General features: G+C 47.6%; 1 protein-coding gene and 1 long non-coding RNA gene across 3 annotated transcripts in view; one reads left to right on the forward strand and one right to left on the reverse strand.

Annotated features, from left to right (window-relative positions):
• The window catches only part of LOC307226951, a 78,909-nt gene extending 60,532 nt beyond the window's left edge, over positions 1–18,377 (forward strand). The window contains exon 2 of the long non-coding RNA XR_013843733.1: positions 18,273–18,377. This is a non-coding gene — a long non-coding RNA (uncharacterized lncRNA). The remainder of the gene's footprint in view (positions 1–18,272) is intronic.
• The window catches only part of ROR2 (receptor tyrosine kinase like orphan receptor 2), a 171,806-nt gene that overhangs the window by 143,176 nt on the left and 5,517 nt on the right, over positions 1–23,113 (reverse strand). The gene's annotated exons all lie outside the window — the stretch shown is intronic.

The raw sequence follows: 23,113 nt of genomic DNA on the forward strand, positions 1-23,113 counted from the left end.
TGACCTATCCAGAGGAATAGGCTTTCACATCTTCATCTCTCATTAGGTAAAATGGACCCCTGGACAGTTAAGTCCAATCAACGGCGACTATGGGTTGCGGCGCTCATCTCACTTTCAGGCCAAGGGAGCTGGCGTTTGTCCACAGACAGCTTTCCAGGTCATGTGGCCAGCAGGACTAAACGTTTCTGGCACAACGGGACACCGTGATGGAAGCCAGAGCGCACGGAAACGCTGTTTACCTTCCTGCCGCAGCGGTACCTATTTATCTATTTGCACTGGCATGCTTTCGAACTGCTAGGTTGGCAGGAGCTGGGACAGAGCAACAGGAGCTCACCCTGTCGTGGGGATTCGAACTGTCGTCCTTCCAATCGGCAAGCCCAAGAGGCTCAGTGGTTTAGACCACAGCGCCACCCGTGTCCCTAATCTCCCATTAGGAAAAGTTTTCAAGCAGAAACCTAAATCCACAGCTCTGCCATTTCCTCAGGTACCCTCATTGTTCATTAAGCAGACATAGTCCTCACAGAAACTGATCAGTAACAACAAAAGGCACATTTTGAAGCTAGCACTCAACTAACTTAAAAGCAGAGCTTGGATACTGATCATGCGCTAATAATAATAATAATAATAATAATAATAATAATAAGTTATTATTTATTCCCCAGCCACTCTGGACGGCTCCAACAGAATATTAAAAACACAATAAAACATCAAACATTAAAAACTTCCCTAAATAGGGCTGCCTTCAGATGTCTTCTAAAAGCCAGATAGCTGTTTATTTCCTTGACATCTGAGGGGAGAGCGTTCCACAGGGCAGGCGCCACCACTGAGATGGCCCCCTGCCTGGTTTAGAGATTAGGGCTTCTCTAAAGTTCAGACCTTTATGAAACTATTGTCTTGATTCCCCTGAGATCTCCCAAGGGTGTCGTGGATCTTGACTACCTGGAATTTGCCACAACTTCCACCAGATCATCCCATGGAAACACAGCTTAGCAAACTAACAGCTTTCAGCCTGATACAGACTGCCTTTTTTGGGGAGAGGGGTGTCAAAGAAGGGTTAATAATAGCACACCAATTAAGTGCAAGCCACAGCAGCATGTGCTGTCATATACATACCTACTGAATGGTATTTCCTCCTTCACCATCATTTGAACCAGCCCTTAATGTAATGAAATTAAATGATGGTTATTTTATTTAGATATTTTCAGCGGGCTGAAGCCCCTTAGAGCACAGTCTCTCTCAGAAACAAATTTAAACCGGTTTGGGTAAGTTCAGCTGATGGTACTGGAAGACATTCTCCACAAATGTATAACATCTAACAGCCAAGCAAATGCAAAAAAACTTCTGTAGTTAGGAAATATACTCAACTGCATAAAACGTAAAAAAAATAAAATTAATTCTGCATTCTAACTTGCTGGAAGGAGAAGCCATGTATGATAGGTAAAGTTAAAGGTACCCCTGCCCGTACGGGCCAGTCTTGACAGACTCTGGGGTTGTGCGCCCATCTCACTTAATAGGCCAGGGGCCAGCGCTGTCCGGAGACACTTCCAGGTCACGTGGCCAGCGTGACATCGCTGCTCTGGCGAGCCAGAGTCGCACACGGAAACGCCGTTTACCTTCCCGCTGGTAAGCGGTCCCTATTTATCTACTTGCACCCGGAGGTGCTTTTGAACTGCTAGGTTGGCAGGCGCTGGGACCGAGCAGCGGGAGTGCACCCCGCCGCAGGGATTCGAACCGCCGACCTTTCGATCGGCAAGTCCTAGGCGCTGAGGCTTTAACCCACAGCGCCACCTGCGTCCCTCCATGTATGATATCCTATAGCTAAAAATATTTGTTTTTTCCTGTTTAAAGGTTAACTTGCATTAGCTCTCAGCAAATAAAGGAATGTCTGAAAAGTTTTTGGGGTTTTTTTGCATTTCATCTTAAAGTACAATTTAAAGCTGCCCTGAGCTTCTATTAACAAATAAATAATTTTTTCTCCCCCATTCCAGAGGCTAAACTGACCAGAGTAGAGATATCTTATCACTTCATTAGTCTCTTCTTAACCACCAAACTATGACCAATGCAGGATAATTCATTGTACGACAGAATATACAACGAACACGTTTTTGTACTTTTTTGCGCCCTCTCTCTCCTTTTACAAAAGGCAATGTAAACCATAACACTTGCAAAAGAAAAGTCCAGTGAGGGAAGACAATGGGACAAGGTAGAAGAAATAAAATTTTGGACATTTTTCCAACGTAAATTTCATTACCATTTGGCAGTCTCTGATCTGACAGGACTAACTCAGAATCAGAAGAGAGACCAACCAACCCTGTCAGTTCAAAGACAAGGAGCAGTAGGACTCCTTACATACACACCTTCCTATAAAACAATGGAACAAATAAACAAATTACCGTATTTTTCGCCCTGTAGGACGCACTTTTCCCCCTCCAAAAATGAAGGGGAAATGTGTGTGCGTCCTATGGGACGAATGCAGGCTTTCGCTGAAGCCTGGAGAGTGAGAGGGGTCGGTGCGCACCGACCCCTCTCGCTCTCCAGGCTTCGCGGACCTCTCCGCAAGCAGCAGGAGCGCTCCCGCTGCTTGCGGAGAGTTGCCTGCATGCCGAAGCCTGCGTGCGCTGAGCTCAGTGCGTCCAGGCTTCGCGGACCTCTCCGCAAGCAGCGGGAGCCAGCGCTGGGCTCCCACGGCTTGCAGAGAGCTGCCTGTTTGGGGACTGGGGTCAGGGGAAGCTTGGGCCTCCCCCGCCCCAGCCCCGCACCTGGGGGGGGGGAAATAATTTTTTTCCCTTTATTTCCCCCCAAAAAAACTAGGTGCGCCTTATGGGACGGTGCGTCCTATAGGGCGAAAAATACGGTAAAAATGGAAACCTGCCCTATTTCACTAATTCATCAATTAGATGAAGTAAGGGGTGTGTTATGAAGGAGCCCAGCTTTGCAGATGACGCCAAATTCTTCAGGACAGGGAAATCGCAAGGAACTACAAAAGGCTCTCCCCGAATCTGGTGAGGAGACAGCAAATGGCAGACAAAGGTCATTAGAAGTGCAAAGTTGATGCACACTGGAACCAACAAATCCTTACTTCACACATGGAGCATGAACCATCTGCAGCCATCCAGGAAACAAATATTCCGGGGTCACTGTGGTGACTTTACTAAAAGTCCAGCTCAACATATTCACTCATTCTCCTCTCGCACAGAATTATCATCACAGAAGGTGTAGACAAGAAACCCATTGGCTCCTCCTCCACTGGTTACCATTCCTGCATGTGGGGGCATGTGTTTCAGTCTGAGTGTCTGCTATGGGGAGATTGTTCTATTCAAATACACGTCCCCCTATGGTTCCTCCAAGCCCCCTGTCCCCTACACACAATGCGTTGGAGGATAAATGGGGAGCCTGCTGTTGTCAAATACCTCCCTGTGTGGATTAGAACCCAGTTCCGCAGCAGACCTTCACCCCGCAATACACATAAGGAGAGAATGAGTGAACCGGGTACATATGGGCAACGCCAGGATTCCAGCTGACCATGGGTGCTGAACCTGGAACCTGAGAGATATCAGACATGATTCAACACAATAAAACAGTGAACAGGGTGGCGATACAATGACTACTAGGGAAGCAGGTGGCACTGTGGTCTAAACCACTAGGCCTCTTGGGTTTGCCAATCAGAAGGTCGGTGGTTCGGATCCGCGCAACAGGATGAGCTCCTGTTGCTCTGTCCCAGCTCCTGCCAACCTAGCAGTTCAAAAGCACACCAGTGCAAGTAGATAAATAGGTACCACTGTGGCGGGAAGGTAAGTGGCGTTTCCGCACGCTCTGGTTTCCATCACGGTGTTCTGTTGCACCAGAAGCAGTTTAGTCCTGCTGGCTGCATGACCCAGAAAGCTGTCTGTGGACAAATGCTGGTTCCCTTGGCCTGAAAGCAAGATGAGCCACACAACTCCATAGTTGCCTTTGACCGGACTTAACCATCCAGGGGTCTTTTAGCTTTCTTACAATGACTACTGCAATCGAGATAAAACCTATTTGGGGGAGGGGAAACTACTTTTGCCATTTTTTATGGATGTTTATTGTTTGTTTACAGATGGCTGCCTTGGTGATATTATCTTGTGTCGATTGCATGATTCAACACAGCCACTCAACTCTGCCCAGAGCAGGAAGAAGCAAGATACTAACAGAAAAGAGAAAGTAACTTGGTAACGCCTTGCATGTGCTTCCATAATCAGGCTTTCTCCTTGGTCTGAGCAATACTGAAATTCTGCTGTCACTTTGGTTTCCTGTCACATCTCTACCTTCCAGATACCCCACAATGCAGCAGTCAGACTTCACTTCACTTCCAGAAACTTGCCCCTAGGCTTGGCAAAAGCCAGGACTAACAGGCGATGAAAATGGCATTACATACACCTATATCTATGGTGTTGACACTGATGGAATTGAGGTCCAGAAATTCAGGGTCGACTAGCAAGCTCTCTTCTTCTTCTTCTTCTTCTTCTGACAGAATCCCACCCACTGTACCAAGCTCAGAGAAGGCCGTGGCTCTCCCAGATCATGGCGGCATGAGATCCTTTAAAGTTTTCAGCCTTTCTCAACCTGTGGGTCCCCAGATGTTGTTGAACTACAACTCCCATCACCTCTAGATAGGAAGGTCAGAGCTCAGGGATGATGGGAGTTGTAGTCCAACAACATCTGGGGACCCACAGGTTGAGAACCGCTGCAAGTTTAAATGGAGATTCTAGAAAGTGATTCTGGTACCTTATGTATACAAAATACCTGAGCTATGTCCCCTTACTTACACATATACAGTCATACCTTGGAAGTTGAACAGAATCTGTTCCGGAAGTCCATTCGACTTCCAAAATGTTCGACTTCCAAAGCATAGCTTCTGATTGGCTGTAGGAAGCTCCTGCAGCCAATCGGAAGCCACGGAAGGCCTGTCGGACGTTCGGCTTCCAAAAGAATGTCTGAAAACCGGAACACTCACTTCCGGTTTTCGATTGTTCAGCAGCCGGAACGTTTGACTCCCCAGGTGTTCGGGAGCCGAGGTACAACTGTATAAAAATTCTCACCACACCTATTAATTATAGCTACTACCTCCCCCACCTAAAAAAGAATGAAAGAACTGTAATTCTCGAGAGCTTAGGAAATGCTTTAAAAACACAAAGGCGTCCTCTGACCACAACAGGAAAGATGTGGGATTGGGAGTCAAAACAATGAGAACCACATAGGCATGGCATGAGTTTAAAGCAAGCCACGCCTTTGTTAGCTACATCACTCATGAGTTGGGCTACACAGGGACAAGGACCCCAAATGATCAAACCTGCCTGCTGACAGAAAAGCCAAAGATTATTTACTGGGAAATCTGGAGAAGGGAGCAGACTAACATGGAAGAAGATCTAGACAAGCCTATGGCAACCTGGTTGCCCATCTATGTCTACTTAAATTGTCAGTCTCGGTCTTTTCTTTTTCTTCTGACCTCACTGCTTGCAATTCCTTCATGTATGTATACAGTGGTACCTCAGGTTACATACGCTTCAGGTTACAGATTCCACTAACCCAGAAATAATGCTTCAGGTTAAGAACTTTGCTTCAGGATGAGAACAGAAATCATGCTCCGGCGGCGTGGCAGCAGCAGGAGACCCCATTAGCTAAAGTGGTGCTTCAGGTTAAGAACAGTTTCAGGTTAAGTACGGACCTCCGGAACGAATTAAGTACTTAACCCGAGGTACCACTGTACTTCAAGTGAGGCTTACACTTCATGCACAGGATAAAGTGGCTCTAGTAAATTACTGCTTATGCCATAATAAATCTGTTAGTCTTCATAGTATTACAATACTAGTTTCCCTATAAAATCATATAATTGTAGAATTGGAAGGGACCCTGGGGTTCATCTAGTCCAGAGGTCGGCAAAAATTTTTAGCCGCGGGCCAGTCCACTGTCCCTCAGACGTTGTGGCGGGCTGGAGAATCGGCACCGGGGGGGGGGGGGTGGAGCTGGAAGAAGAGGTGAGGGGGGCAAGTAGTCCTCCACCGCAGCCCCCAGCCCCAGCACTTACCTTCCCTGGGGCTACCACTGCCACTGCTGCTTCTTGTGGGTAGGCAGAGCGAGCTCATACACTCCGCTCTCTGGCCCACAGGAGCACCAGGGCAGGGTGGCAGCGGAAGGAAGATGAGCGGCGCAAAAGAGCTGGCTCCAGAGAGTGGCTGCTTTAAATGGTGCTCAGCCAGCTCAGTCCAGCCCCCTTCCTCCTCTAGGCAGGGCAGGGAGAAGCCAGGAGGAGGGAGGCAGGAGGCGCCGCCGCAGTGTGTGTGAGGGAGGGGGAATGGAATGGCGCGGGGGGGGGGGAATGGCGCAGCCTGAATGAACAGACTCCCCGTGCCAATCCACGAACAGTCCGCAGGCCGGATCCTGAAGGCAATTGAGCCTGATCTGGCCTGTGGCCCTTAGTTTGCTGACCCCGATCTAGTCCAACCCCCTACAATGGAGGAATCGCAGCTAAAGCGTCCATGACAGATGGCCATCCAACCTCTGCTTAAAAACCTCAAATGAAGGAGAGTCCACAACTTCCTGAGGGAGTCCTTTCCCCTGTCAAGTAGCTCTTACTGCCAGAAAGATTTTCCTGATGTTTAGTCAGAATCTCCTTTCATGTAAATTGAATTTATTGATTCAATATATTATTGTTTAAATATCACTTACATTTATTCTTTATGACACTTATTCCTAAGTGCTCTCAAAACTCATTCAGGGCTATAATCAACAATGGTTTTTTTAAAAATCTTTGGCAGATTCCTGAAAACTAGATGTAATGCATTTCCTTTAAAAAAGTGGCTGGGGAAACCCAGCCAGATGGGTGGGGTATAAATAATAAATTATCATCATCATCATCATCATCATCATCATCATCAAGAAAGAACCTTCTGCCTGTCAGGCCAATTGAAAAAGAGCATGTTTTATATAACATCTGAGCATGGAGTGTTCTGAAAAGTTTATGTGCAATGGCAACAAGCCCTAAAAAGCTGGTCTCTTGCATCTTTGACCAGGCATAGAATTCACATCCCAGCACACAACGGTAAGCAATGTAAAAATACCATTTGATAACATGTGATGCACACAGTGGGAGTGTTCAGAAAATCATACTGCAGCTTAATAAGCTGAGATGGGAACAAGGTTTTGGGGTGTGCACAAAGCCCATTCATCAACCAGAAAGTATTCCATTAATTACAAGTTCCCATTTTGTCCAAACTCGTAAACCATAGTTCACAACTTCAGAAAAAAATTGGAAGTTAAGTCATCTTCAATCCATGGCTTGATATCTTGGCTTGTTCTGAAGCTATCAACCATAGCTTCCTGGTTTGGGGAAAACAGGAAAGTATTGTAAATTAAGAGCTTTCTGGTTTGGTGGTTTCTTTGCTCAGGAAGAAGTGCAATGGGGTTGTGTGTGGCGCCAAATGGCTCGTTCATATTTCAGCTTATTACACCCAGATGTGATCATCCAGGCACTGTATACTCATGGGCCAAGTATACTAAGCACAACCGGCTTGCAACAGACAAGAGACCCATCTTGCACAAAATCGTTGAATGGTCATCGTCACATGCCCAGAAGCACCCTAGAGGAAAATCTGAATTCACTTGATGCAATTTTAATTTGAACTTTTTTTTAAAAAAAAAAATCTATTAACTACTTCCACATTAAATGTTCTGAACCTGAAAAATATTATGAATGATCTTCACAATGCAAAAAATAAAACATTTTCTGGGATAGTTTTATGATTCAGTTAGACAGTTATGAGGCCTGTGTTGAAAAGTTAACTTTCACACTCAATTAATCCCAACTCTAACCTGCTGCAGAACCCTGGCTGAATTTATCTTTTCTTTACGCAGCATGCAAAGCCTTCTAGTTAAATACACAAAAGTATAGAAAAATAATGTCAGGGCATTAAATTGGAAAAAGCAAGCAAATTCAGTTACAGCAGCCACTTCACTGTGAAATAATACTTACCAGATGAACTGTTACTGAATGGCTTAAAACTAGTCTAGCACATTCAAGCAGGATTGGCCTAAACTACTGAAGAAAATGTTCAAGTTACAGCTATTAGGGGATGTATTTGGGAGATTGGTAATGCGGGATATGCAAGCTTTTGAATTTCATGTAACTAAAGGCAGGCACAAAACAGGTAACTCAGTGGTTCTCAAAACGTTTTGCGGCGGCGGAATCCTTGCAGTAAAATCTTTTAAATTTATACTTTTAAAAGTAGGGACAAAACTGACTACTGGGAGAGCAAGCAACAGAGAGTCAGACAGAGCAGCAACTTTGAAAAAGAATAAAAGAAGCTCTTATCATGCAGAGTTCTTCTTATCTTAAAGGAGCAGCATATTTAACCCTTGCTGCCAGGCTGCGGCTGACAGGAAGGTGCAAGGAAAGGTACATGGGTTTCAACAGCACATTTAACCCAGGGGCAGGGTGGCATGGGAAGGACAGCACTGTTTACCTGGCTTTCTAAAAAAAGCATTGTTTATCTGTGTCAGGGGTTCAGGGAGAGAGGCGCAGAGGAGGGAGGAGACCGAGAGTGAGGGAGAAGGATTCCAGCCTGACGAGGAAGAGGACGACAATGACCCGAGATGGTCCATGAGTCCGTCCAGTGAATCGGAGGATTCCCAAAAGGGAGCCCCCCTGGTCAAGCCAAGGGGAGCCCAAGGGGGAAGCAGTCAGGAGCAGGGGAACGTAGGGGGAACCGCCAGTGGGAGTTGGAGATCGAGACCTGCTTCTCCACCGGAACGGAGTGAAGAGGGTGGAGTTACCAGTGTGTCGGGAGGAACAGAACAAGGAGCAGAGGGGGGAAGGAGATCGGGGCAAGACGTCCTGCCGGAAGGGGCGGAAAGCAGTACCGGGAGCAGTGTGGCTGTTGAAAGGAAGGTCAGGAGCAACGTACGCGCGCCAAGTTCAAATGTGGAGGCGCGCGGAAGTGGGGAGAGCTCTGGGGAGGAGCCTGGTGCTAAAGCACGAAGGAGGGGGCAGCAGGCAGGAGAAGACTCAGCCTCTGGGGAGTCCCGGAAAGAGGGAACACAGGGGGGCAGGAAGACCCTGCGGAAAAGGAAGGAGAGGAAAAGGTGGAGCAGCACAAGCCTCTTAAATTGGTGCAGGGGAGGGACGGACTCAGAGGGGACTTCTAACATCTAAGGGTAACAGATGTGGAGCCACGGAGTTTGGATGTAATGACGACAATGATCTTCAATAAAACCTTTTGTATATAACTTGGACTGGACTTTGGTCTCTTGTGAGCTGGGACCCAGGGTGGCTCTGACAGTAAGTCCCCTCCAAAGAACGCAAAAATTTTTTTTTGCAAAGCTCACGAACGGTGACAGCCATGAGTGCGGAGGAGCAGTTGACAGCTCTGCGAACTACAGTTTCCGAACTCACTGCTGCAGTCCTTGCGTCTCAGAAGAAGCATGACGAAATGGAGAAGCGCTGCCAGGACCTGCAAACCAGGTGGGAACGTGCAAGCAGGGAAGGGTTCCCAGGGTCCAGATCAGAAGGGATTGGACTTGGACGGAGGGGGGGCAGACTAGTCACCCACTTCGATGGGAACCTGAAGCACTACCCCAGTTTCAGAGCAGACGTTTTGTATGCATTGCACTTGCTTCGTCATGACTTTAAAGATGAGGAGGAGAAAGTGGGGTTTATTGTTTCTCACTTGCATGGGCCGGCCAGAGACTGGTTGCGCAATTTGTGGCGTGAAGATGGCCCTGCCCGCCGCGATGCAGATGAATTCATTAAAGCAATGGATGCCTGCTTCCAGTCAACTGTAGATGTGGATCTTGCACGCAGGGAAATTTTTGGATTGCGGCAAGGCAAAGCCACTGTGCGTCAGTACCATTCCAGATTTTTTGCTTTACTGACTGCGCTAAGCTGGGAGAAGGATTGTGCACCTGTGAGGGATTTGTTCTGGGAGGGGCTCAGCGGTCCCATTAAGGATGAACTTGCCAGGGGAGACAGACCCCAGACCCTGCAGGAGCTTGTGCAGAGGGCTTTGGCGATTGGGATAAGGCACGAGGGACGTCCTTGGCACACTGAGGAAGAACGTCAGGTGCGTCTACCAGCGAGGACGTCTTCTTTCATCCCCAGGGAGTTCAGTCAGTCACATCCTTCGCCACTGGGAAGGCAGGGGGAGGAGCCCATGGAACTTGGTGGTGCTAAGGCTCAAGCAACAGCCAGAGCCCCAGCTTCCGGTGCAGTAAAGGCACAGCCTCCTAGAGGGACCAGGAAGTGTTACATTTGCGACAGTGCACAGCACATGGCGAAAGGGTGTCCCCAGAGGCTGCAGAAACACACTGCAGCTTTAGCAACTGTTGCAGCAGAAATGATGCAAGCAGAGCAACCTCAGGGAAACGACAGTGCCTGGCTGGAAGCAGAGCTGCTGGGGCTCAGCCAGGCGAATCTGTAGAGCAGTCCCCAGCGCTTTTGCAACGCACAGACCCTTTACCACCCAAGCCAGCGGTGCAGCTCACTGCAACACTTCAGTTGCCGAATGGAACCACCCTGGAAGTCCCCATCACGATTGATTCTGGGAGCAACGCAGATTTTGTGGGGACGCACTTTGTCAAGCAGCATCGCATAGCGCTTCTGCCAGCGACAACACCTCTGAACGTAGTCACGGTGGATGGCAGGAAATTGCTAGGAGGACAAGTTGTGCAACAGACGCCTCCCATGGTGATGAGGATTGGAAATCATCGAGAAGTCATCAGCTTCAATGTCACCCGCCTTTCAGACACGCCTATAGTATTAGGCATGAGTTGGCTGGAGAGACACAGTCCTGCTGTAGCGTGGTACCAACGGCAGATCACCTTTTGCTCATCGTACTGTGCTCAACATTGCATCCAGTCCAGCCAGGAGGAGGGAGCTGAGCAGCAGTTGCAACTTGGCATGGTGCAGGCAGTACCCCGCAAGTACGAGGGGTTCCTGGAGGTTTTCTGCGAGAAGGAAGCTGACCAGTTGCCGCCCCACAGGCCTTATGATTGTGCCATCGACCTGGTGCCAGGGGCGCAGTTGCCGACTGCAAAGCTGTATTCCATGTCTGAGGACGAGATGCAAGAACTCAGGGAGTTCATAGAGCACAATTTGAAGCGCGGATTCATCCGAGAATCGAAAGCGGTGGGGGGCAGTCCTGTTTTCTTTGTAAAGAAAAAGGACACGCCCCAAAAAAGACTCATTGTGGACTATCGATTCATAAACAGTAAGACCAAACCCAAGGCCTTCCCCATGCCCAAGATAGATGATCTCCTGGCAACCGTAAGGAAGGGGAAGATCTTCACCAAATTGGATCTGCGTGGAGCGTATAACCTCATACGCATCCGGGAGGGCGATGAGTGGAAGACGGCCATGTTCACGCCTCTGGGCACGTACGAATACAGAGTGATGCCATTTGGTCTCCAAAATGGATCTCACGTCTTTCAAGCATTTATGCATCACGTGCTAGCGGGACTTCTATACAAGAAATGCGTGTGTTTCCTCGACGACATCCTGATCTTTTCGGAAACGGAGGAGGCCCATGAGAAGGACGTAAAGGAAGTCCTGCAGAGACTACGGGAGAACAAGCTCTACGCCAAGTTAGAGAAGTGCCAGTTTGATGTGACGGACGTGGATTTCCTAGGCTACAAGCTGTCCGACAAGGGGCTGGCCATGGACAGCGCCAAGGTCCGCGCGGTGTTGGACTGGAAGAGCCCTCGCAATCGGAAGGAAGTCCAAAGATTCATCGGCTTCGCCAACTTCTACCGCAAATTCATCAGAGGTTTTGCAAAGGAGACGGCAGCGATCACGGACACTCTCAGTTCCAAGAAAAAGAGGTTCGTGTGGACGGAACAGGCGGAGCGCTCTTTTCAGAAGCTTAAAAGCCTTTTCGCCTCCGAGGAGCAGCTGCTGCACGTGAATCCAGGCAAGCCCATACGAGTAGAGACCGACGCGTCAGACAGAGCGGTTGGAGCCGTACTCCTGCAAGAAGATCCACATGGAAACTGGAGACCCGGTGCCTTTTACTCCAGAAAGCTCAGCAAAGCGGAGCAAAACTACACCATATGGGACAGGGAGCTGTTAGCCATTCACGCAGCGTTCAAAGCGTGGCGACATTTCCTCATTGGAGCCAAGCACACAGTGCAGGTCCGCACGGATCACAAGAATTTAGAGTATTGGCGCACGGCGAAACTCCAGAGCCAAAGACACATGCGCTGGGCAGAGTTCTTCGCGGATTTCGACTTCAGGATAGAGTACGTCCCAGGGGACTCCAACGTTATAGCCGATGCGCTCTCCAGGAAACCGCAATATCTTGAGGAAGCGGCGCCAATAGCAGCCAGGCACATTTTTGCACCGCAGGCGTGGGCGTGCGCTGCCATCGCTGTCGACCTGGACGCAGTGCGACGCGCGTTGCAGGTAGATCAGTTTGCACAATCCAAAATAGAGGAGCTGCGTAGGGGTTCGCTGAGAGACGATGAGTTCCAGTTACGCGACGGACTGTTAACTCACAAGGGTGCCCTCTACGTGCCGAGCGACGAGCTCCGAGCAAAGGTTCTGCAGCAGTTGCACGACGCTCCCAGTGCGGGCCATTTCGGCAGGGAGAAGACAATAGAACTGGTGGCCAGGGACTTTTGGTGGCCCCAGATGCGAGGAGAAGTAGCGGAGTACGTCGCCAGATGTGACACTTGTCAGAGGTCCAAGCCAGTACACCAGAAGCCGGCGGGCTTGCTGGAACCACTGGAAACACCACAGCAACCGTGGGAGAGGGTGGCGCTGGACTTCGTCACTGACCTGCCCAGTTCCAGAGGCAAGACGGCGGTACTGGTGGTGGTGGACTTGTTCACCAAGATGGCGCACTTCATTCCCTGCGCGAAGGTGGCGACGGCGGAACAGACCGCCAAGCTCTTCATCGACCACGTGTTCCGGGCGCATGGGCTGCCGCGGGCCATCCTGTCCGACAGGGGGCGCCAGTTTATTTCCAATTTTTGGCAGAAGCTCCTAGGTATCCTGCGCGTCAAGATCAACCTAGCGTCGGCAAGACATCCACAAACCAACGGCCAGGCCGAGAGGGTCAACGCGATCATGCAGCAGTACCTGAGATGTTATGCAAATCAGCGACCCACAGCTTGGGTGGACTACCTACCGATGGCGGAGTTTGCCTACAACAACACGAAGCATGCGTCGACGGGGGTGACGCCGTTCTTCGCGAACAATGGACGTCATCCCAGGACCTTCCCGGGGTTCGTAGCACCAAGAGAGGGGGAGCCGCAAGAGGCCGACCAGTTCGCTGCAGAACTACAAGAGGTGCACGAGGAGCTGCGGAGACATTTGGAGCTAGCCAAACAAGCATATAAGGTGCAGGCAGACAAAGGCAGAAGAGTGGGAGAGGACATCCAGGTGGGGGACTGGGTGTGGTTAGCGGCCCAGGCGATGCCAACCAAGTCGTTGGCCAAGAAGAAGCTAGGGCACAGGCAGCTAGGACCATACCAGGTGGAGGCTAAGATCAACCCCGTGGCTTTTCGACTGGCCCTCCCCGAAGGTTCCAGAGTCCACCCGGTTTTTCATAGGTCGGTGCTCACTCCCTACAAGGCCCCGCACAGGTTTCAGGAGTCTGAAACAGTACCGCAGCCACGCACAGAGTCACCTAGGAGGGAGGGATCGCCTAGGGTCGAACCACTCAACGAGGTCACAGAGATCCTGGACTCGAGATGGGGGGAAGAGGGAATAGAATACTTTCTAGTCAGAGAGGGTGCACCAGTCAGTGCCAGTGGGTGGGTGCCGGACTACGCTTTAGACGAACCTCTTTTAAAGGACGAGTTCCATGCCCTTTTCCCACATAGACCCATGCCAGCCGAGTACTTCGATGACTGGCTCTTTACCCCCACATGTTCAGGCAGCACTTTCCACGGCTTTTCTTCAGCCGAGGAAAGAACGCCGAACTCAAACTCGCCCAGGGGATCGTGTTCGGGGGTGGACACAGAGCCCTCTTATTGGTGGGATGAGCAACCAGAGGAAGCCTGGCGCAAGAAATGGCTGAAGGGGCCTTGGACGGCAGCACCAGACGAAGTAGCAATGGAAGAGGGAACTGCGAACATTTTGGGTGAAGAACCCGAATTCGAACACACGTACACCGAGCTGCCAGCAGAGGTCATGGACGTAGCCGAACTGTATCCTGCATCTACCTCCGAGGAGCTGCAGTTCCCACAACCCGCACCCGATGGGGGGGAGGGGGGAAGGGGGGGCTTCGAGGGGGGGATGGATGTCAGGGGTTCAGGGAGAGAGGCGCAGAGGAGGGAGGAGACCGAGAGTGAGGGAGAAGGATTCCAGCCTGACGAGGAAGAGGACGACAATGACCCGAGATGGTCCATGAGTCCGTCCAGTGAATCGGAGGATTCCCAAAAGGGAGCCCCCCTGGTCAAGCCAAGGGGAGCCCAAGGGGGAAGCAGTCAGGAGCAGGGGAACGTAGGGGGAACCGCCAGTGGGAGTTGGAGATCGAGACCTGCTTCTCCACCGGAACGGAGTGAAGAGGGTGGAGTTACCAGTGTGTCGGGAGGAACAGAACAAGGAGCAGAGGGGGGAAGGAGATCGGGGCAAGACGTCCTGCCGGAAGGGGCGGAAAGCAGTACCGGGAGCAGTGTGGCTGTTGAAAGGAAGGTCAGGAGCAACGTACGCGCGCCAAGTTCAAATGTGGAGGCGCGCGGAAGTGGGGAGAGCTCTGGGGAGGAGCCTGGTGCTAAAGCACGAAGGAGGGGGCAGCAGGCAGGAGAAGACTCAGCCTCTGGGGAGTCCCGGAAAGAGGGAACACAGGGGGGCAGGAAGACCCTGCGGAAAAGGAAGGAGAGGAAAAGGTGGAGCAGCACAAGCCTCTTAAATTGGTGCAGGGGAGGGACGGACTCAGAGGGGACTTCTAACATCTAAGGGTAACAGATGTGGAGCCACGGAGTTTGGATGTAATGACGACAATGATCTTCAATAAAACCTTTTGTATATAACTTGGACTGGACTTTGGTCTCTTGTGAGCTGGGACCCAGGGTGGCTCTGACAATCTGGCTGTCAATAAACCCCATTTACAGCATAATGTGGATGGGGGAAGATGGCTTAGAGCAGCATTGTCCAACAGGTCAATCGGGTTCAACTTCTTGTTGTTGTTGTTTAGTCATTTAGTCGTGCCTGACTCTTCGTGACCCCATGGACCAGAAGCACTCCAGTCTTCCACTGCCTCCCACAGTTTGGTCAAACTCATGCTGGTAGCTTCGAGAACATTGTCCAATCATCTCGTCCTCTGTCGTCCCCTTCTCCTTGTGCCCTCCATCTTTCCCAACATCAGGGTCTTTTCCAGGGAGTCTTCTCTTCTCATGAGGTGGCCAAAGTACTGGAGCCTCAGCTTCACAATCTGTCCTTCCAGTGAGCACTCAGGGCTGATTTCCTTCACAATGGAGAGGTTTGATCTTCTTGCAGTCCATGGGACTCTCAAGAGTCTCCTCCAGCACCATAATTCAAAAGCATCAATTCTTCGGCGATCAGCCTTCTTGATGGTCCAGCTCTCACTTCCATACATCACTACTGGGAAAACCATAGCTTTAACTATATTGTTTCTTGGCGATCTGTCAATCTCTCTCTCCCCACAAAACAGCTCTTTCTCAGAGCCAACATGCAGGGCTTCTCTCTCTCCCTCTCTGTGGAGGAGGGGAAGCAAGTGGGCACAAAGAGGGCAGAGGCAGGGCCGTCTTACCCATAGGCGCTAAGGGTGCAGGGCACCCGGGCACCGGGCTCTCAGGGACGCCAGGCCAAGAGTCCGGAGAAGAGCCTGCCCATCGGTTGGAGTGCCGCAGCAGGCTCTTCTGCTGCGGGCAGCTCTGTGCTGCGAGTTCGGGGGTGACCAAGCCATTGAGATGCTGAGGCGGCCAGCCGGCTCCTCCTTTCTGTGCACCTGGGACTGGGCAACTTGGGGGGGGGGGCGCTGGGTGGATCTTTGCACCCCGGCGCAGCATATGCTTAAAACAGCCCTGGGCGGAGGCATATGCAGATGGAGAGGCTGGGCAAGAGAAGCCCTGCGCGCTGGCTCCTCGAGAGAAAGGGCTGGTTTGGGGGGGGGGGGAGAGAGAGAGAGAGAGAGAGAGAGAGAGAGAGAGAGAGAGAGATGGTGCTGGACATTTCAGGATCCAACTCTCGAGGAGAGGCCTGCCTTGCCCCCCTCCCCACTGTAAAGCAATGAGCTCTCTCACTGAGCACAACGAGGCTTACTCCCAAGTAAACACGTGCAAGGGAGTGGCGGACCCTTCTTGGCTGCTGCCATCCCATCCACACAGGGAGGGGTGCATGGGTGAGTGTGCAGCCCTGCATGCTAGCTCCTCAGAGAGAGAAATGGCTGGTTTAGGTTTACTCAAAAGGAAGGAAAGGGTGGGTTGGATCCAGGGGATTTCTACGGGTTTCATCCAGTTCTTCAGGTGGTGCTTGAAGGCTGTCAATTCTGCAGTTCAGTTTACCCAATTTCTGTTTCGAAATACAGTGGGCCCTCCAGATACGAATTTAATACGTTCGTCCTTATTTACCCCTGAAAAGTCTGCAACATGAGGCGCTGCTTCTGCGCACATGTGCAGCACGATAGAACACTTCTGCGCATGTGTGCACGGCAAAACCCGGAAGTATACACTTCCGAGTTTGCCGCATTCGCAACGCAAAAGTTACGTTGCCAGAAGTAACATAACCCGAGGATCCACCGTATGGGGGAAACCCTGACTCATTTGAAAAACAGCAAGAGTCCTGAGATACTTTAAAGGCTTAACACATTTATTATGGCATGAGTTTTTGTGAACAACAATCCCTGCATCATGTTCTGATTATGTAGGACCCTGTCCTCAATGTAATTTCCTTATGTTATTACAAGTATACAAAGTACGTATTTTTTAAAAAATATTGATCTATGACAAACCTTCCCGGTTTTATGGAAGCGACTGTCATTTGTTATTACAGTGGTACCTCAGGTTACATACCCTTCAGGTTACAGACTCTGCTAACCCAGAAATAGTGCTTCAGGTTAAGAACTTTGCTTCAGGATGAGAACAGAAATCGTGCTCCGGCGGCGCGGTGACAGCAGGAGGCCCCATTAGCTAAAGTGGTGCTTCAGGTTAAGAACGGACCTCCGGAATGAATTAAGTACTTAACCCGAGGTACCACTGTATTTTTATCATAAGCTCAGTCAAATATAATCTGTTTAACTTGAAGAATGACCATGGGAGAGTGTGGTACATCAATGCCCATTTTTGATACTGGTTGGTAGATCTCAGGCTGCTTATGGCTGGACATGCCTGGCTTAAAGCATGTGGCACCTCTGCTAAAACATGCACACCGGGCCAGGTTCAATGTTCTTATTTTGATGTACAATGTCCTGAACTTGTGTCCATGATATATTTAAAGGGCAGTTATATCCCACCTCGGCCACCTGCAGCAATGCAGATAGGCATTCCCTGTGTTGCTAAGGCTCAAGTGGCTTTTGACTAGAAGTCAGGCATTATGGGATGCTGATCCCATGCTGTGGAACAGAATTTTTTCTCTAGTATCCTTGCATTTGACTTTCAGGTGTCTCTTGAAGACTTTTTTTTATGCCACCAGGCCTTTGCAGCTGTTTATTTATTTATTAATCAGCCAGTCACCTGAATGATTATGTGAACTGTTGCAATGGTGTTTTAAGTTTAATGCTGCACACCACAACAATGTAGTTGATATAACGGTATAGAAATACTTCAATAAATAAACAAACAAGCAATTTCTATGTCTATATAAGAAAAGCCTTTACAGTCTTCTTTCTTAAGCGGACATTAAGTGAGAAGAACACAATTCATGTATCAACTAATATCCTGAGTTCCTGTTTAGATTGTATGTTTTGCTTACTTCAGTTCGGTAGGCGATTCTATTGAGTTCTATCTTTCTATTGCTAAATCTGAAGACCACAACCTCAGTTCTTTTCAATGCTAGTTTAACCACGGGGAGAAGAGGGTACAATAATACATATGCATCATAATCCTATTAATGTTTACCCAGGGAGTTAGTGGTTTCTTCCATTTTGCAGTGGTACCTTAGTTCCCAAATGCTGTTGACTATTGTTTCTGGGGCGCCTGCGCCAATCAGAACCTGCACTTTGGTTTTTGAACATTTCGGAAGTCAAACTTCTGGAATGGATTAAGTTTGGTGCTTTTGTTTTTGCTATTTATTTTGCATTTTTGTGTTTGAGGCATTTTCGGTTAATTTGTTTTTGTGACTGTGTGGAACTCAGTTCAGCTACAGATTGATTGATTGATTGATTGATTGATTGACTGTGTGTCTGCAGAAATGGATAAAAGCCCCCCATCCAAACAATGACTATCATCAGTGCAGGTAAGGAAGAAAATATTTTAATTTTTATCATCTACAATACTGTCTTATTTATTTTATAGTACAGTACATTGATTGCTGCTTTCATTTTATGGATCAATGGTCCCGTTAGATAGTAAAATTCATGTCAAATTGCTGTTTTAGGGGTTGTTTTTAAAAGTCTGGAACAGATTACAGTGGTACCTCGGGTTACATATGCTTCAGGTTACATACGCTTCAGGTTACAGACTCCGCTAACCCAGAAATAGTACCTCAGGTTAAGAACTTTGCTTCAGGATGAGAACAGAAATCGTGCTCTGGCAGCGCAGCAGCAGCAGGAGACCCCATTAGCTAAAGTGGTGCTTCAGGTTAAGAACAGTTTCAGGTTAAGAACGGACCTCCGGAACGAATTAAGTACTTAACCCGAGGTACCACTGTAATTCATTTTGGATTATTTTCTATGGGAAAGCACTGACTTCTGGAACGGATTAAATTTGAGAAACAAGGTACCACTGTACATGCACATCTACAGTCAAAGAAAAACAAAAGCAATGGCTTGCACAATGATCTGGATTGGAATAAATACTATTGCTACAACATAATAAAAACCAGCAGTGTCACTGCACAATCATTTAAACAAACAAAACCAAAAAAGCAGCAGTAGCTGCTGCTAGTGGTATCAAAACTTCCAACAGAAGGCTTACAGAGAGAAAGAAAGAAGCCGTAGTCTATTTCAAGTGTGATACCACGGCAGCTCTATGAAAAGCTCACCATTTGTAAGCGAGTAGTGGACCTCCAACGTTTTGCTCTCAGTTGGCCCCCAAATTCCAGAAGCAGCAAGACAGTGCAATGTGAAAATTCTCTCATGCTGCCTCCCACCTTCTTGGCTTCTCATGCCAAGGGAAAATAACAGCACAGCTGCCAGTCTTTGGGCTCCAGAAAATGCCTGACCTTGCTATGTTCTTAGTCTGGCTGGTAGAGAAGGAACTGAAGGGAAGAAAGAAAACTGTGAGTTCACAGCAACAGAAGAAGGGGTCCAAGGAGTAGGGAATCGTTTTTTTGTCAGAGAAAGGAATTATACCAATTATTACACATGGAGTTATGGGCACTATTGTAATATTGTTGAGGGGGGATGGTTTATGGGTTGGTAGAGGTAATGTTTGATATGGTGAATGGTAGCAGCGCTTGGCTGGCTAACACCCTTTTAAAATGTGTTGGGGAGGAGGAATTATTGGGTTCTTCTTGTTCTTATTTCTATTATCTATTTTGTGCCTTTAGATTGTGATTTTATCATGTGAACTGCCCTGAGACCTGCGGGGATAGGGCAGTATATAAAATTATTATTATTATTATTATTATTATTATTATTATTATTATTTTTTACAAAGAATGTGATAGAAACATGTTGTCACCAACAGCTTGGTCCAAGTTGGAGGAGCCTCTTGACCAACCAATCTCTGGTGATCAAAGCAGCCAGATAATTTAGTAGTGCTTTCTTTTCTGCTGTTATTCACAAGAGTCAAAGAGCTTTCTTGAAGATATCTTTCTTCAAAAGGATTAGGGGGAAAAACTGAGCGAACAATGACCCCTTTCCATGAAACAACTTGCTATTGTCTCACAGGATCCTTTCATTCAAGTTCATCACATTTTGGCAACCTGGCTACATTTATTTTTAAATTTTCATCTGTCATATAGATACATCCAGAAATGCAAATCAAGAGGATTTCCCCCACACAGTTGAAGCAGCTGTCAATAAGTGTGCAAGGGGTTGTTTTTAAAAGTCTGGAACAGATTACAGTGGTACCTCGGGTTGCATATGCTTCAGGTTACATACATTTCAGAATACAGACTCCGCTAACCCAGAAGTAGTACCTCGGGTTAAGAACTTTGCTTCAGGATGAGAACAGAAATCGTGCTCTGGCGGCATGGCGGCAGCAGGAGGCCCCATTAGCTTAAGTAGTGCTTCAGGTTAAGAACAGTTTCAGGTTAAGAACAGACCTCCGGAACGAATTAAGTACTTAACCCAAGGCACCACTGTATTCAATAGGGTAGGTTATTTGATTCAATATTTGTATGATGCTTTTCCAATAACCAAGCAGAGCTCAAAGCATCTCTCAAAACTTGAAATGTGTCTAAGCATGAAAGCTGACGTTATTCTAACCACCTATTTGCAAATTTCAAAATGAAACATTAACCTAGTAGAAACATTTGTTTCTTTTTCTATGAATACAGAATACGTTCTGATAAGCTACAGGTTTCGTTTTGAAGTGAGGGCACTGGAGGAAACTTTAAATTACTTGTTATTTTTTAAAAATACAAAATGTAACAGGCTAAATCAGTCGCCACCAACCTGGTGCCCCCAGGATGTTTCGGACCACAACTCCCAAGAACTGAGCCCAAAATATCTGTCGGGAACCAGGTTGTTGAAAGCAGGGCAAAAGACTCAAAATCAGACAAAAAGTTGCACAAAAGGTAAGCTGGGAAGGGGCCTTTAACTTCAAACCTCTCCCATGGTTCAGTCAAAACACAAAGAAAAGACGATCATTTATGTCAAATTGCTATTTGTTCCAAATGGTTACAGGGTATGCTACAGGAGCCAGCAGTCTAAATAACAATAAAAAACAGGATTAACAAACAATGCTGCCTCTTTCATTGCAGCAAAAGCCTGTCATTCGTTTCCTTTGAAGCCCTAACTAGTTTGTACTCACTGGATTAGAAAGACTTGGGTACTTGCATACTTTCCAGACATACTGAGCTTAATGACAGCTTCCTTTTATAAAGAAACAAGCCCAGGGAGAACAAACAAGCTTAAATTGCACCTCCTTCCTTTACACAATGAAGCCTACTACAAAAGTAACAGAATTTGAACCAAAGTAACAGTAAAACATGGAACAAACATATCAGAATTCAAAGACATTCTAAACCATGGACACTAGCTAGATGTAGCTAGATGTAGCCTTTAAGATGTTAGCTATGCTTATAATGATCAGGGCTCTGAGAAAAACTTAGTATTCTTTTCTGAAATGTAATTATATATCTCAGGTGCTACATGCTTCTAACTTATGAGTTCACCAAATACAAACTTTTAGCTTGGCAGTTGTATCCAAACTACACGCAAGAGGCCTGAAATCTAGGGCACATTTATCAAGCACATTTTGTAGCACAAGGAAACAAAAACTTTTTTACATTTTAATCTTAGCCACCCAGAGCATGAATGCTCATTTCGTAATTAGTTATCAAATTGCTTCCATACATCCGACTAATACGCAGCGCTGTTAACACCTTGCCCAGAGTGAAATGTATTTTTTTTAAAAGTAGGATCAGCTTTCCTGCAAACAACTGAAAGCTTCCTAAATAGGATTAATCTGACAAGTTTGTCAATCTTCCATTCTTCCCCTACCGCCACATTTCTGTGCTTTCCGCAAAAGACAAGATTGTGGAATCCCAGCATTTGTGACATAACTACTGCTTAAAAAAACACACAAAAACCAACACATGCCCTGGGAAGAACTATTTTTAGTAGAAGTCTTAACTGCTTCTTTGACCCAAACTTAAGATTCTTTCATTATCAATTTAAGTGTAAAACAAAGGAGATGGATTTTTGTAACTAGTGAAACGGTTTCACATTAATGCCTGCAATACAAAATTCATTACATACCGAATGAATGACAATCTAAGTGGCATTACTCATGGTGTTAGTTATCCAACAGCCATATTTATTAAGGAATAAGTTCCACAAATTTCAGTGCAACTTAACTCTCAGATGTGCATAGGAATGCTCAGTTGTAATCCGACAGGTTGGGTCCAGACTTAGTTATGATCAGAATAAACCCCTTGAAATTACTGGTGTTTTGTTGCTGCTTTAAAACATGTTCTGTTACAACCTACTGAACCCAAAAAAAGACAAGCCATATTTTAATTCAATGTCATTTACTTGCCTACATTTATTTGAATGAACTGCTGGATCCCAGGAACATTGGCTCAGAATATTTGTGTGCCCGTAAGTTCCACTTAATAGGACTTACTTCAGAGTAGCTAAGCATAGGGTTGCATTGTTAGGCCTGAACCATGTACCCACAAAAATCAAGCCACCTATTGCAGTAAAGTCATACCCTGGTGGTCGAATGGAGTCCGTTCAACTTCCGAAAACGTTCAAAAACCGAGGCGGGGCTTCCGATTAGCTGCAGGAGCTTCCTGCACTCGTGTTGGAAATTTGGGTTCCAAAGACCATTCGCAAACCAGAAAACTCACTTCCAGTTTTACGGCGTTCAGCAGCCAAAACGTTCGAGTCACAAGGCATTCGAGAACCAAGGTATGACTGTACATATGTGAATGGGAATGATCATGTGATCTGATGGGCACCCCAAGGGGTGTAACTATTAGGTTTAAAAGGACTATGCCAGCAGTCAGCAATCTTTTTCAGCAGGGGGCTGGTCCACTGTCCCTCAGACCTTGTGGCGGGCCGGACTATATTTTGAAGAAAAAAATGGACGAATTCCTACGCCCCACAAATAACCCAGAGATGCATTTTAAATAAAAGGACACGTTCTACTCATGTAAAAACATGCTGATTCCTGGACCGTCCGCAGGCCGGATTTAGAAGGCGATTGGGCTGGATCTGGGCCCTGGGCCTTAGTTTGCCCACCCATGGACTATGCAATCAATGAAAGCAACTGCATGCACACATTCATGTGATATTTACACACATATGTGAGATTATACCATAGAGAAGCAGCTCCCATGTGGCTTGGTGAGTATGACTGA

The sequence above is a fragment of the Podarcis cretensis genome, assembly GCF_951804945.1.
Source record: "Podarcis cretensis genome assembly, chromosome: 11".
NCBI lineage: Eukaryota > Metazoa > Chordata > Lepidosauria > Squamata > Lacertidae > Podarcis > Podarcis cretensis.